Consider the following 17,393-nt stretch of genomic DNA (forward strand, 5'->3'; position numbering starts at 1 on the left):
TAGAATCTGTGGCCCAAATTCCTAGGACTGTAAAATGGTGCACCTCCACTGAAGTCAACAGAATAATGGCAACACACATTAGAGAAACATCTACCTTATTAGGCGTTATTTATTATTATCACTATTTGTTATTGGTTTGTAATTTACTATTATTACTATTATTTATTATCAGGCTTATTTCCTCCGACATTATGAATTTTCCTTGCATAAGTGGCTTTGGAGACTCACATTATACCCCAAGGCAGCAAAATGGAAATATGAAGAAGCTTAGATGACATTTTCAAGACACCTCATTAGTTCACATCCTAAAAGCCATAATATAATTAATCTGTTGTGTATCTTTGACTGATAGTGAGGCAGTGCCACAGTGGGGATAATGACTGGGACCCATCTGGTGCATAGGGAGGTGGTAGTAAGCTGGAGCTGTCTTGTGATGGAGCAACTGTTAGAGAGGTTAAAGTGATGCAAAAGCTCATGTTATATCAGTGGTTGATGTGGGGTTCAGGTGCACAAATCTCTCACTGAAAGCATGAGATTTGACCCGTCAAATCTCACTGGTCAAAAGCTTATTTTCAGGAGTTTTTTCTGACTGTAACTTGAGGCATGAGTATGAGTTGTGGCACCTTCTTTTGTCTCTGACTTGTATATAATGGACTGGGGGAGGTGGGAGGAGGGACGTGTTTGCAAATAATTACTTGCTGCACACTTCTCAACAAGCACAACAAGAAAGGGCTGGAAGAAGTCTTTCAGCAAGTGCTGCTCTAACCACTATATCATGCTGCCTTCCAGAGTCAAGGAGACCATCATTTTTAAGTTGCTGGGATCATTTTCCATGGGTTGGAAGGGGTGAGTTGTTTCTCTGTGCCTACAGCCAAGAACCGATGACTACCAACTGAGATACGGCCTAATTTTCTACCCTGCTACCTGTCCCAGTGTCGTGGTTTAATCCCAGCCAGCAACTCAGCCCCACCCAGCCACTCGCTCACTCCTCCCTGGTGGGATGGGGGAGACAATGGGAAGAGTAAAAGTGAGAAAACTCGTGGGTTGAGATAAAGACAGTTTAATAGGGAAAGCAAAAGCCGCACACACAAGCAAAGCAAACCAAGGAATTCATTCACTCCTTCCCACCAGCAGGCAGGTGTTCAGCCATCTCCAGGAAAGCAGGGCTCCATCACGTGTAACAGTGACTTGGGAAGACAAACATCATCATGCCGAACGTCCCCCCTTCCTTCTTCTTCCCCCAGCTTTATATGCTGAGCATGACATCATATGTATGGAATATCCCTTTGGTCAGTTGGGGTCAGCTGTCCCAGCTGTGTCCCCTCCCAGCTTCTTGTGCCCCCCCAGCCTCCTCGCTGGTGGGATGGGGTGAGGAGCAGAAAAGGCTTTGACTGTGTGTAAGCACTGCTCAGCAGTAATGAAACTATCCCTGTGTTATCAACCCTGTTTCCAGCACAAATCCAAAACACAGCCCCATACTAGCTACTGTGAAGAAAATTAACTCTATGCCAGCTAAAACCAGCACACCCAATCACTCAGTCATCATAGATACATGGAAATACTGCCATGTTATCAGAGCATTTTCATATGTAATGAGCAGAAGACACCTCTACAAAATGCTGACTTTTTAGAACAATAGCAAGGAGCTGAGACATGCCTAAATAATGTTCTTTCATAATGTTATTATTTAGCAGGAATCGATGTTCACACCTGTTTATTTTGCTTTCAGATACAAATGAAAACAGTGTGCACGATTAATATAGTTAAATTGAAAAATAGCACAGTATCGATTAGCCAGCTTTCCATTATGCTGTACAACATCAGTCAATCTCTCCTAGACACCAGGAGACACCTAATGGGCTTTTATTTATCACAGCCTAAGAAATCCCCATGGCAAACTTTTTCAACTCGAAACAGTAAATCTCAGGAATTTTGTTTCATCCACAACTGAATATCTTTGCTGCTTGGACTATAAGTGAAAGTCACATCCCAAATCTTAGTGCCCTTTTTTGTAAGTGTTTGGCTCCCAGAGACCTGAAAGTCTGGTTAGATCATTGGCCTTAGCTGCCGTGTTTTGAGGTATGTTGTGTATAAAACCCAGGTCTAATTCCTGTCACATTTTCTGTTCAAGCTGTTAGAGCCCTAGCACTATGCAACCATCTCATCTGTCTATGATCTAAATCCCCAGATGGAGATGTTAAGGTCAGAGACAGGGTTGATTCGACTTCAGATGGAAAGTGAGACAAATTACAGCACAGATGTATTTAAAAAGCTGTTCTCATCTCTCAGCTCCAATCTGCTGCTGGCTTTGCTTATTCTGACGCTAGTGTTGGGCAGAATTACAGCTGCGATCCTACAGTTTTCATGAGTGAATAGAAGGCTTTGGTAAGAAATTGTTGTGCAGGCCTACTAATATCCTGATTTGCAGGAGAGCTCAGTCCAACTGATAACTTGAGTGACAAAAGGCCAAAGGTTTCAAAGAACATACTAGAATTGCAGTTTCACAACAAAAACATATAAAGCCGCTTAGGATGAAGATTACATACAATTTTTTGTAGAATATCCTGAATTGGAAGGGACCCACGATGATCAACAAGTCCAACTCCTGACACCACACAGGGCAACCTAAAAGTTAAACCATACATCTAAGAGCGTTGCCCAAATGCTTCTTGAACACTGACAGGCTTGCGGTCATGACCACTTTCCTGTGGAGCTTGTTCCAGTGCTTGACCAAGCTCTCAGTGAAGACCTTTTTCCTAACACCCAATCTGAACTTCCCCTGATGCAGCTTTAAGCCATTCCCTCACATCCTATTACTGAAGACATCAGTACCACCCCCTCTGCTGCCCCGCATGAGAAAGTTGTAGACAGCAGTGAGTTCACCCCTCAGTCTCCTCTTCTCTAAGCTGAACAAACCTAGCATCCTCAGCTAGTCCTATAAGTCATGACGTCTAGTCCTTTCACCATCTTTGTTGCCTATCCTTCTTATATTGTGGAGCCCAAAACTGCACCCAATACTTGAGGTGAGGCTGCACCAATGCTGAGTATAGTGGGACAATCACTTCTGCAGAATAATCTGTAGCTGGTTAAGTCTCATAAACTATAGAGATCTTGTACTATCTCGGTCCATATACAAATTGGTTGGAAAGATTCTTTTTTTTAACATTTTTGATGCTACTATAAGAATAATCAGTCTTTAGTAGGTTTATAATAAGATGATATTCTTTTTTCTGTCACGTACAAAAACAAGAATAAAAACATGAATGCAGTTGTTTTCAAAGAAAAGTCACTCAGTTAATTAGTAGTGGTTTGCAAGCATTTTTTGCAGCCTTTGGCTGATGGCTTCTAAGAGTCCATGTCTAAAGACAACTACTGGGGATAACGTTAAAAAAGCAGAGGGTATTTTGAGTTTCAGTTTGTATTTTGCCATGTGACAATCTATATTTAAGACATCCTTAAAGGAATATGAAATCTAGCTGAAAATATTCAGGAATCCACAAACTAAAATGGGTTGAAAAACAGTGGCAAAAGGTAGTAGGAAATATGCCTTGAAGTTTTACAGCAATTCCATTACTACATACAAGGCCTCTGTGGATTTAAGAAGTCCCATAAATGTACTTTACCATATTACAAAGAAACTAAAATGTAAAGACCCAGTCCAAACTCCCCATGCTCATGTTGGAATTTACTAGCTAAGTGAGTGGTTTAGTGAAGATTTACAGTCTCAATCTTATTTAGAATTTATGGGTTTCCCATAGATTTTATTACTGTATGTTCCTCAGATGCTAAGATTTCATTTCTAGAATAATGAAAGTCCTCTATTTTTGATTGCTCAAATAGCCTTCTGAAGAACAGACATACAGAGGGAAAGTCGCCTGGGTTTGTAAAGAAAGAATTATGTTGGGCAAAATTTGATTACTTTTCCTAAATTTTCAGATGAAAAGGATGAAGCGAGCACGTGCCACAGGGGCTCGTGAAACTTCACCTGAAGAATCAGCCAAGTTCCTTTGGTCAGTGTCCCGCATCATACGGGCTGCAAACATTGTGGTACAGATAACACTGAAGAGGAGATACAGGTAGACTTGATCACTCAGCATCTGCCTCAATATTCATGCATATAAGTGCCAGAAATAAGCATAAATTTCTGAGACCACCGACACTGAACACAGCACTCACTTTTCCATCTCAGATCAGCCAGGATTTACGCATTGGCAGCATAGTGTCATATTCCTTCTCCTGCCCCATGAACACAGGGGCAAGGTTACAGGTCAGCAGATTCTTTAATTTGCCTGTCCAATGCATCTTTGCGTGGGGATTGCATGGCATGCAGTGGGAAGGAGGTAGCAACACCTTGCTGTTCTTCTGGGGTCATGCCTTCTAACCACATCCAAGACAGAAGGCCTTTTCTGTGACCAGCACAGCACTCTCCCTTGTGTCACAGCCAAGGGAACTGCAGAGGTTGATGAAGGTCAAGCGCTCTCAAAAAAGGCTGGACAAAAAGATGCTGCTTTACTTTATGAGAGTTCATATGGCAAAGAAGTACAAGCCAGCGATAATACAAGGCACATATCTCGCCAACAGATAATGGTAACTCATCAGTCCTACTTCTGCCACTCATTCAAAAGAATGGGAACCATTATTCCTAATTACACAGGAGCTGAAACACAGTTTATCAATTTACTTTGAGATAGAGGGCTTGTTCCCAGGTGCAGAGAATTAATTTTCTTACAGTAATGCCTGGGAAAGCAGAAGATTGGTTCTGGTTGATTTACAGTGTCAGCGTTTTTTTATTATTATTTCACGAACAACCTCCATTTAATCACAAGGCATCTAGAAATTGAATACAAAAGGAGACCTTTCATTATTCATAGATAGTATCTTCCTCAATCGCAGACTTGTTTGGTTAATAATAACAATCGTAAAAAAAAATCTTTGTTCAGGTTAGAATCATAGGGCATCTTATTTATTTCTTATTCACTATTCACTAAGTGAATAAGAAATAAATAAGATGCCCTATGATTCTAACCTGAAAAAAGATTTTAGGTATTAAAACCTAAAGGGATGCTGAAGATGAGCAAAATTCTCCCCTGCTGCTCTGAGCTAGAGGGTAGAAGTAGGAATTCATTCTTTTCAGATTATCTTTGCTTCAACACGTGAAAGTTTGTTTCTGCATTTAAAAGTACAGTATTACAAGTGTGAAGAAGTTGTCTCTGACCTCTGCAGTGTAACTACTACACAAAGTCTCATTGCTGCTCAAAGAAGTCGTGCAAAACCCATACCTGTGCCAAGACTGACCTGTGTGCTCGACAGAGCTAGTTAAGTATTTTATGTCTGAACTTTGACAGAAAATTGAAATTTCAATAAAATACAAGTTTTCACTGCCGTGTGTCAATTTGTTTTCTGTAATTTTTCAGTGCCTTGTTGGAAAACCTTTAAAATTTTCAAGGAAAAAAATATTTAATTATTCTGCAATTTCTGGCAACAGTGGCTGATAGCTCCAGATTATTTTACACACACATACACAGTGAGTCAAAGCCAAAATTTTCCAAAAAAAATGAAAAAAAAAAAATTATCCCACATATAAATTCTACTTCTAGGGAAGGAAAATAAGAACTAAAAGATGTTTCTGGTTCTTACGACTTACAGAATGATCTTCAAATATGGGTGATGGATAGCTGAATCTTCAGACAAATGGAAACAAAGCCTTATCTAAAAAGCCTTAAAGTTTAAAAAGCCTTATGTGCTTCAGTTCTCTTTACTTTAAAAACTGTTGCCAAAACTATCTTCCTAGTAGTGGGAGATCACAAAACTCAACCATATAAGAAACAGTGTGGCCAGGAGTAGGGAGGTGATCGTGCCCCTGTACTCGGCACTGGTGAGGCCGCACCTCGAATTCTGTGTTCAGTTTTGGGCCCCTCACTCCAAGAAGGACATTGAGGTGCTGGAGCGTGTCCAGAGAAGGGCAACGAAGCTGGTGAAGGGCCTGGAGAACAAGTCTGATGAGAAGAGGCTGAGGGAACTGGGGTTGTTTAGCCTGGAGAAGAGGAGGCTGAGGGGAGACCTCATCGCGCTCTACAACTACCTGGACAGAGGTTGTAGCGAGGTGGGTGTTGGTCTCTTCTCCCAAGTAACAAGAGATAGGACGAGAGAAAATGGCCTCAAGTTGTGCCAAGGGAGGTTTAGGTGGGATATTAGGAAAAATTTCTTACCGAAATGGTTATGAAGCATTGGAACAGGCTGCCCACAGAGGTGGTTGAGTCCCCATCCCTGGAGGTATTTAAAAGACGTGTAGATGTTGCATTTAGGGACATGGTTTAATGGTGGACTTGACAGTGCTAGGTTAACAGTTGGACTTGATGATCTTAGAGGTCTTTTCCAACCTAAATGATTCTATGATTTTATGATTCTATATATAATGATTTCCATGCATATATATGGGGCTGTTTGTACAAATAGGAGTTCCAAGAAAGAGTCTACAGTCTCCTTCTCCATGCATATAGTGTAGATAATAAGCCTTAACTTTCTGCCTGGGATGCTGGGAAAGTTAATTTACTAATGCTTGTAAAGTGCTTTAAAATCTTCAGCTATAAGAAGAGTAAAATGTAACAATTACTTTTTAATGAACTAGAAATAACGTGCACTCAGTCTCAGTGCTTTTTTTCTCCAGGAATATTTTCTCTTAAATTATGTATTTAATTCCCTCTATATATCTACCTAGATTTTTTTTTCTTAACATGCACATCACCATTTTATTTTGGCACTGATACAGAAACACAGAGTTTACTTGTTTCTTTCCCTGACAACTTCTTAAGCTCTTTACTATTGATTTAGGAAGTATTGAAGATAAATTAAGAAGTGGAGTTTGCAAGCAGTGAGGTGCCTCCAAGGGCTTCATGCCATGGGATAAACTATCTGTAAAGCAGCAGGTCAGAGCAGAGATGTTTCATGAGCTCCTTTTGCAGGAACTCCTATGTTCCCCCAGAAGTCTTCTGCGAGACCACAAATGTCAAAGGCAGAATTTATCCATTGCAAGCAGAAACAGTGCCATGAGCTTGTCCATTTGAGGTGTATCCCATCTGAACAGTGATTTCACAGATCATCACTCCTCACACAGATTCAGCATGACTACAGACTTGTGAATTTTATCGTTTGAACATTATAGTGGGCTTGAGCAGCACTCAGTGCACAATTCCTGCAACAGTAATAAATGCAGAGCACGAAATTATTTCCTTGGATGAATTTTCAGAGCACTATTGATTCCATGTGTATGCTAAAGTTTATTCTTAACTTCTAAGGACCTCTTAATTCTCTTGCTTCATAGCAACTTTCCTTAGGAGAGAGGCAGTGCTAGGTTTTGCAGCAATATAGTGAGGAAATAAAGAATAAACCTGACCAGCACCTCAGAAAACCACATAGTGCTTTACATCATCAACATCTTAGAAATGGCTTAAAATCTAATTTTTGTGTGTGCTGTGTTATACCTGTGGTGCTATAACAAGAAATAATGGTTGTAATAAGAGTAATTAAGAATTGTAAATAATTGATATAACTGCAAGGACTCCCTTACATTCATTTTTCTGGTAATAACAGGTGTTACTCACTTGAGAAATTCAGCTACCCAAGCCAATTACGTCTGTGTAAGACCAGCATTATGATGGGCAGGAACGTTATTCTAATTAAAATACTGTTCTCATCCTCAAATATCCTACGCCTGTACCATCAAGTAAGCAAATGACCACTGTACAGAATGACCTTGAAGAGATATGTATACGCTAGGCGAAAAATATATCATATTTGTTGCATTCATGGGTATCAAAATATAGATCTACTAGTCTAAAAGGGTTGCTTTAGATATTTTAATCATTTAAAAACTTCAGTCCAACTTTACTGAGAGCTCTGCAGCTGTATTTGCTTAATCTGTGTTAGGAAAAAGCATGTTTTCATCTGTCCAAACATGGCATGAGGAGGAAATGTTGTTAGAGACTTTACTTGGCTGCAGCAAAAATGGCTATGTTGGACAGTTACATTAAACAACACTATGTTATGTTCTCAAGCACTGGATCTCTATGTCTGTATTATGGTATTGTTAAAACAGTTCCTGGAATATTTTTGCATTAGAACAGGTAGGACTTTCCCAAACATGATCTGAGATTTATCATGAGGTAGATATTATAGGTGGTTTAGACATGGCCACCCTGTTTTTGAAATGAAAGGGTTTAATAACATGGATATGTTCCATTCTAGGCCAGTTAGCCTAAGCAGCTGGGAACTGTCCTGGGAGCTTGTACCTTAGTGTCATAGATGCCGTCAATAACTGCTTGACAGATCTTCTCCTATCCAAGAGTAAGGAAGTTCAAAACAATTAATTCTACTGCAATTTTATTTTCCTGGCAGCTCCTCCTACCATAATTATAACCTATGTTTCTCTCTGTATTATCATAAAGGTGAAGAAAACGATTGAGTCAGGAACTGTAGCACTGTGGAACATTTGTTTTTGCTCCTTGGATCTGCAAAAACATCCAAATGAAGACAGCAGTGCTTGTGGGCCTGGTATAACCTCTTCTGCAGTGAAATCAGGTGCTCTGATTCAACACTTTCAACAGCAGAAAGAGCAGCAATCTTATCCAGTCTGGGCTAGTAACTGGGCAGCAGAAGGCAGCGGAGCCTTGAGGGACCTCAACTGAAGACACTCAGGACGTGCAGTGATTTTAACAGTTAGCAGACACCAACAAAAGAGTTTATTCCACCTTGCAGAGACTTCACCATACAAGATCTTCTCCATCCACCCCAAGAAAGTATTCCTATAACTGGAATCTCTAATGAATTTACCTAATTTACCCTACTGTACCTTTCATCAGCACAGAACTTTTCTTCTTTACAATGTCATGTAAGCAGGAAGTCTGTCTGAGGGAAGTCATGCAGTCTTTTATTACAAAGGAAGGACATTTGTAGTTGATCTGATATAGCAAGTCCCAGCTGATCTGCAGTCACCCCACAGATAATAGGAGCGCAGGAATTGTGTGCAATCTGTGCCTGAACCTGCTTCCTCATCTGCCTCCTAAAACCAGTCTAGACAACGCGATTATACCCAGCTTGGGTGAGAGAGACAGAAAATAACATTTTTCCTTCCCTTTGAGGGGGGATTTGGGAGACTGACTACTTATAGGAGGTAAAGGGAACATAGAAGCTGCCAAAGGGATCTAGTGATAAATGTCTTGAGGAGATGAAGGAGTTGCTAAGATAGTGTATGTTAGATGCATTTTAGTTTTGTACAGCAAAACCAGCAAGGTTTAAAAGGCAATGTTTGGTGTCATTTCCTTTCCACAGCATTTCTTCTTTGACCTTTTTCTTTTTCTTTACCTTGTTGCTTTTTTTTTTTTTTTAATGCTTCCTAATCTACCTGATTCGAAACATAGGCAAGAAATTCCATGTGTATTAAATGAGATATATTTCCATAATAAATGGGATTCTCCTTTCTCCTTGGTAATAGATATAAACATTATGAGACTTTTCCTCTCTGGATTTGGCAATGGTTTTTGGAAGGAGAGGAAAATACAGCAAGTGTACTCACAGCCTTAGATTTAACCCTAGGCAGAGCTCTGCTGTCTCTGGGCATATTAAATAGGATTGTCTGTTTTAAAAAGGGCATGAGATTAATTTTTTTTTATGTTTCCTTGAGAAAGCTCCATAGATGTTAGCACTGTAACCATGAAGCTGCTACAATAGTGATTTCTGCATTAATTGCAATACACAGGTAAAGCAGCTTCACAGAGCCGCAATCGAAACCACTGAAGAATCAGTATGTACCATCTGTTATCATGCACATACTATAAATATCTCTAGCTTTCTCTTAAATACTTAGAATAGATGTAAATAATAATTAAAGGAGTTGCTCCACAAGAGTCTTCAACACTCTGTAGGATATGAACCTGTGCTTTCATAGTAAGACATCTCTTCCAGGAACAGCACAATCACTTGAACCTCAGGAGAGCAGGAGTGTCGCGAGTGAGTGGTTTAGAGGCCGCTTAAAGAATCACCGTCAAAGAAATTAGCAGAAAGTGATTTTAATAGAGATTTATAAAGGTGCGACCTAATAGAATTCGATGGCAAGGTTCACTCTATTACTTATTACATGGGTGAAACATACAAGGGAAAATCATCTAAGGGTTTATATTTCAGGGACAGTCTAGGTTTCATTCACAATTTAGCAACACTTAGTTATCAACTAATCATTATCAAACTTTAGTAACACCTAATCATTAACTATTCAATATTTGCAAAGTAGGTTAGTAAGTCTACTACAATCACAACTTAATTACAGATTATGCTTACTATTAGTTCACACACACAGAGAAACATATATATATATAAAAATATACAGAAGGTATACCTGTTAAAAATTCCCCTCTATTTCAGTGAAGAAATATTCACGTCGAATGTCTAGGCATTCCCTCTCAACGGGCAAAGGGTTGAGCTTCGAAAGGGACTCACCCAGGACCCAGTGGTCCTCCGAATATCGCAGGTCTGAAAGATCGCAAGCTCTGAGAGGCGTCCCACTCAGAGGGAGATGCTGGGTGCAGCCGCTGCAGTCCAGAAGAGCTCAAAGGGCCTCACTTAGGACCACCGTTTATAGGTTTGCAAGATGGTTGGCTTTAGTCATCCGTAAATTTCCATCCTGGCCACAGTCCCAGGTGGTAATTACTAAAAAATTCTCAAGGTTTCGGTGTTGTTCTGCTGGACACCCGGGCCAGACAGTAGGAGGATGTTCCCAGTCTCAGCTATGCAGAGTTTCTGATACAGTCAAGGAGTGCTCAACTGCCAGACTCAATACACCAAGGCCAAGGTTTCATGGAAATTTCTGAGATCAACAGGCAGCCCAGATCAACAAGTGGCCCAGGGAAGAAAGGGGGGGGGTATGAATGCATCACCACAAGGAGGGAGCTGACTTGCTGCGAGAGGAAATTCAGGGTCTCCTTGCAAAAGAGCAGTTATTCCATTTATTAATTCAACTTCCTCCTAAAGGTTGTAGGAAGGCTGGCTCAGTGGTTAAAGTGACACATATGTACTTCAGAGAATAGGGTTTTCCTCCACCACAAACTTCTGTGTCCTTGGGCAAGTCATACAGGAGAAAATTTGCCAACCTGTCTTCACTCCTGGTTTCAACGGGACTTGGGGCAAGACCAGAAGAGCGGTTCGGATGCCTAAGCTTATCTTAGATGCCTTTATTCCACCAAACTTCGAAGTTCCTAAGCCCGGAAATTTCTCTTGGCAAATTCATTCTGCAGAGATGAGGGTTTGAGTACTAAGCTTCCCAGATACTTCTCGTCTTCTCTGAACGCCCAGATGTACAACAGAGGATCCATTTGCTTATCCCATGCCTAACTGTTGTCTAAGACTAGAGACTGGACAGCTCTCCACCCATCGAGTCAGTAGCTCAGTTCAGGAAAAAGTGCAATCAGACTGAGTTCTCCCCAGAGTATGGTGATGTCCACCATATTTTTTTTTGTTTAAGTGAGGGTGAAGAAGCTGGGCCTTTTGTATGAGAAGAGAACATTCACACAAGATGTGAGAGAACCAGATGCCTTTAATTTCCTTTACCAAGGTTAGTCAAATGACTTAAGGTTTGGATTATCTGCTCCAAACATTACGTGCTAGGTATTCTGAGGGATAAGAAGGAGAAGTTCTCCACCCTTCCAGCTGAATATGTGTAGGAAATAATGGACGTTTCAGTGGAAGACAGATGGCTTTCCAGCTTTGTGGAAATTGATGAATTAAGGACTTTTTGGAATTTAAATCCATTTTATGAATGATTGAGCCCTTTCTGCCCATCTGGTCCAGCCTAGCTCAGGTGAAAGTCTTCAACCAAATAGTTCTTCTCCTGTTTTATTCCTTTTCCTTTTTCTCCATCTGTCCTGATGAACTTTTCCTTCTTTTTCCTGGGAAGGTGATTTTTTTTTTTTTTTTCCTAAAAAGGTTGGAAGCACTCCTACTTCAGATTGCCAAAAGAGAATTGGGAGGTGAGAGGTGCGAACTTGCTCAATAACTGAATAAACTGTGTTTTCCAAAGTGAGTTTTCGTATTCAAATCATATCAATTGTGTGAATCATATCAATCAGGTGAATAAATCATATGTCACCATAGGATTTGTAGAAACAGAAGTGTATGTATGTATGTATGTATGTATTTGTTTATTTATTTATTTAAAGAAAGGGTAGGACTGCCTTTTAAGAGGGAGATTTGGGCTATGCTTTATAAATTTTGGAACAAAGTGGTCCAGAGAAGAGCAGGATTTAAAGTGTACTTCTTCCTGTTTTCAGTGTTTCGTACTGGCAGCTCCAGTCTCAGATCAACTCTGAGAATCTGGTTTGGGGCACTTATCTTTTTCTATGCTTTGTATACGCTTTTAACACAAAGGTTTGGCTTCACTCTGGAGCATCAGCAACCTAATGGCTCTACGTGTGTCCGTGTTACGTTATACAAGTCTCTTTCTCATTACAGTTTCTGCGTTGCCTTTATATGCGTGAAAGTGTAATCTTAAGTGCCAAATAGGGATAAAGATGCTGTTCTACTTCAGATGGCTGCTGTGAGCATAAAGACATTAAAAATTTTGAAGTGATCAGATGCTGTGATGATAGGGCCCTGAGATATTTCTTGGTCAAGTTAACCCAACTTCCAGTAAAAATTCACTATTCACTTTAATTACAGTTCAGCAGGCCTGCACCAACTGGAAGCAGATGTTTCCCTTCAGGTTTTAAATAAATAAGCTTTATTTTCAGCATTGCTTTCCTAAGCTTGAAATAGCCTTTGAAAAATCACAAGAAAACTGTTGGACCAAAAATTTTGAAATGTCCTAAAACACCTACATGTCTTTTTAAGCTTATGGTAGCTCAAGCCATCCTGTGGATTAATAGCACAGACTTACAGGAATAGAGAACATGGAAAAGAGCTTGGCCCACTAATTGCCAAAGGAACCTTGCTAAGTGCAGCCTGTTCCATAAATCCACCAGAGTATTGAGGTATTGGCATTACCATCAGGATGAAAGAATAAGTAACATATCTCGGCAACAAAAGCCACGAGACGGTATATTAAACTGGGAAGTAGCTGGTTGTGTGAAATGCGAAAAGTAAGAGAGGGTAGAACAGCTCCTGCAAACTCTTGAGGATGGGAGCATGTGAAGCCAATCGTAGAGGAAAAATGAAAGATGAAAAAGGTTAAGCTGTTTATTTTATTTTTAGATGAAAGATTCTATTAAGATAAGACAATGGAACATGGTGTCAACTTGGGATTTTTTTGGTTGCCTTTTTTAGGGTGCTGCTTGTAGTAACATCACAGAAGGGATTTCAGTTGATTTCCTAGGATTTTCTTAGATGTACGTATCCCAGTTTGAACACCTGGGAAAAATTGCATCCCAGGAAGAAGGTTTTCTTCCACTTAAGTTTTTCATTTGTGCATTCTCAAAACAGGTTTAACAGGTAACAATAGGATGAGACATTTTGTAAAGCACATTTGTGGTTCTCATCCATTTAAACCACACAGGGAAAAAAACCTGCTTCTTATAAGGTGATCTAAAAGTTGGAGTACTCGGAGAGAGGTAAGAGTTTGATCCAAGAGAGTTTGCTAATCCCCACTTGAAAAAAAAATTCCTTCACTGTGCAGCAAAGAAATGAAATTTTGTTTGTATGAGAGAGACAGGGAGAAAACCTCCAAACAGAAATGTGACTTTGTTCCGTAAATGGTCACATCTCTTCTAGAGGGGAATGCTACATCCTAGGCCCTGTTCAAGGAGCCTTCTTTTCTTTTTTTTTTTTTCCAGTAGCTGCTGAATGTAATATAAAGAAACTGTCCCTAAAGGAAAAGAAGTGGCATCTTCTTAAGCAGCATCATGCTGTCCTTAAAAAGGAGCTCAGTTTTTCAAAAGAATAGAGAGAGTGCTTTCCATACAGGACTTAAGATTGTCAATCCCCAAGACGCACAAATGCCAACCCTCACTCCTGAGTCAGTTACTTGCTCCAGAGTCCTCGTTTCTGACTGTCTCTTGACATCTCCCTGCCCAGCAGGAGCGTTTTTGGGGAACTTTGTCATGTACCGGAGGGGGAAGATTGGCTCCTCTATTGAGAAGAGAAGGTCCTTAAAGGTTCGGGGAAAGCAGATTCTCTGCTGTTCTATATTTGGAAGGTTTTGCTATCCTCTTATTTCAGGGAGGATTTTTGCAAGTGAAATCGGTGTTTGCCTACATGAGAAATACATAGAATCCCCGAAGTTTATGCAATCATGTTTTGCTCTGTATTTCCAGCATTACCTCCTGAACCCTGTCATGGACCACCACCTATGACTACTATGGAGCAACGACCATTCAGTATTTTCTAACAATCTCCTGCTACCTCAAGCCTTGCTGCAGAGATGATGCCTCAATTATTGTTGTAGCTGATTAACTCTTGCTGCACTCCAAGTGCTATTTTTGCAAGGCCACGGTAATCTCTAAATCACAGCCCTCGGTGTGCACTCAACAATGGAAGAGCATTACCTGCAATTTCCCAAGCATTTAATTTCCTTGGAAGATTTATTTGTAAACAAACATGAGCTTTATTGTTGCTTGTTGCAGACACGCAGTAAATTAGTTTTTCCACGCTGAAATGCAGCAGCATAAAATTCTCACTCGAGGAAAGTACTAACTGGCATTATGGTGTTACTTTGTTAATTATATTGGCACATACACTGCTGCTCTTTAAATTAATCCTGTACACTAGAAACACTTTGTACCTGATGATTTCCTGGACTTCTTGTATATTAATTCATGCTTAATCTAATTTAAATCATTGTCAAAGCGACAAATGCAAGGAAGACACAGACAGCATTTAAAGCAACATGACTCCTGAGTCAGCGAGTCATGGTCATAGAAGCTATCATGTAGTGATCACTGGTAAAGATTAATTTGAATATGTTAACTTTGGCTTTGGTATGTTTGACAGGTTTCTGACTCTTTCTTATCAGTCTGACCAGTCATTTTTTAACAGATTAGATTTTCCACGTGGTCCCCTTCTCTAGCCAATTCTCAGTCATTTCATTTTTGGTTGTTGAATGTCAATGGTGTCTAATAAGATTATGAGCTTGGAAGACTACGATGATGAAGTTTATTTAGGTTATTGTTTATGACAAGGAAGGCCATCACTAATCCATGACATAAATTATATATTCTCAGTCCTTAGCGTTCTTTGACCTTACACCATTTTTAGTGGAAAACTGCTCAATCGACATAGCCATCTTCCCAGATTTCTTCCATACTGTTTACAGCAATAGACCTGTTATTGCATGCCAAATATCTTACAAAACAAATTTATGGCATTTTATCATCTCACTTCAAATGGAGCTTTCCAAAAGTGCAATAACTGTAAAGGCATCTGCTATAGTAGTTACCACATAAGTTTTACTTGCTCCTGAACTCAGAAAAGTACATGAAAGTACCTTGACAATACCCAGGAAAGTCTCTGGCTCTCTTGAAATTTAAATTCAGCACTTGAGTTCCTGTCTTCCACAGATATTGGACCAGTGCTTCAATCAGGAGTCTTACACTTATAAGGACTAAGTACTTAGTATTTAGTACTTAGTCTTTACAAGTACTAAGTGGACAGAAAAGGTTTCCAGATTTCTCTCTTGCCAAAGTAGTTTCCATCCAGCTGGAAGGAGTGTTTCTCAGCTCTGCAAAGAGCAAATCCAGTGGGAGATATCTGAGCTCTCCTGGATAAACATGCATGTAGTTACTTGCAAACATGGGACAGAAAAAGGAACATCTGCAGCAAGGAAGATAGAAAAGAGGAAAAGCAAAACATAGATGTGTGTTTTCAATTCTTCACCTCTGCTGTTCATGTGCGTTACTTAGCGTTACCAGGAGAACTGTCATGGTACTGGCAATGACTCTGTCAAAAGCTGGAGCATGGGCTGTTCTGACTTTTAAAATTTGACCAGAGGAAGAAAGAATGACAATAATGCTGGAGGTAAAGTGCATAATAATTATCATAATGTAAATGTACAATTGGTTGTTTCAGACTAGATGTTAGGAATCCCTCATCCCAGATGAGTGCTGCATCCACCAGGTTACTCAAACTTGTTCTTACCTATTATTTCTACCAAGCCCAATCAATCATTACTGAACACTGAAAATTCTCCTAGGCACCATGCAGTGGGAAAGGCAATGTGGTCTAGGAGGTGGAAGGAGGAGTTTTAAACTATGCCTTGCAACTTCATTATCCGACTTGCAATTACATGCAGAATGCAGTTTTCAGTCCATGACCTCAGCAGAGGTACTATGGGGAAAATTCTCTAAGTGTGTGTTATCACTTGTGAAATGGGCCTTCTTTCTATGTAGAGTGTAAGCATATAATTATTTTTAATACATTAATTTTATGCCTACAGCTCCTACTTTGTGTTATTACTTTTCTTTTTATTCTACCATCATTATGTTTTTCTCCCACAACTTTCTAGGAGCCTTAAACTATCTTTAAATTGCTGTCTATTTTATTTTAACTATGATCTTCCATCCCTTTTATAGTTCCTTGCTATATTTCCCTCTGGTTTTCCATTAGCTTCTAATTTCATTTTCCCTGGGTTCATTATTTTTATGCTAGAACTTTGAATATTGTTTTCCCACATGTAGCTCTTTTGTTTCTTGTAGCTCTGAATTGTTATTTACACTTTGAAATGGAGGTTTGGATGCCTTCATCTAGCTGGTGGCTCCATCTTGTAGATATTTTGTTATGATGTAGTGCAAAATAGTCCATCTCAATAGTGAATTTTTTTAACTGTGAATCCCTCTGCGAAGATTTTAAGTGTGCACCAAGAGTAGGAGCTGCGTTCCCATCAAAGCTAGTAACAGGGCTTGCTGCACTCTCTTACAAAACCTTTGTGCTTTAGCTGGAGCAGTGATAGCAATCATTTCCAGCATAAGGATTTTCCCTGGGATTATGACTACATGGGTACTTCAACCCATTCTTGAACTTTAAAAAGTGCTTAACACTTGTGTCTCCAGATTGCTTAAAATCTAAACCCAACATGTGGGATGTCACCCTCCAGGAATATGGGGGCAGCAGTTAAAACCAGAGATGTGCCGCTTGAAGTAGTGCTGAAAACAGCCAAGATTTAAGGTTTAAACAGGAGTTTCTCCTTTTCTGGCTGTATTTATATGAAAAACAATCAGGCAAGTAACCTTTACTGTGTTGTAAGAGTTTCTTGGCTGGTGTTTTTTTTGCTTCTTTGTGTTTGTTTTTTTTTTTTAAAACTGCCTGTACATTGCGCTGTCATGAAAGCTTAGTATGTGCTTTGCAACAGCGCTGCAGACTAAAATTTCTGCTGTATATCTTCTTTCGGGGAAATTCCAGGAAGCCATTGGGTCAATGGA

The sequence above is a fragment of the Calonectris borealis genome, chromosome 2 (assembly GCF_964195595.1).
Source record: "Calonectris borealis chromosome 2, bCalBor7.hap1.2, whole genome shotgun sequence".
Lineage (NCBI taxonomy): Eukaryota > Metazoa > Chordata > Aves > Procellariiformes > Procellariidae > Calonectris > Calonectris borealis.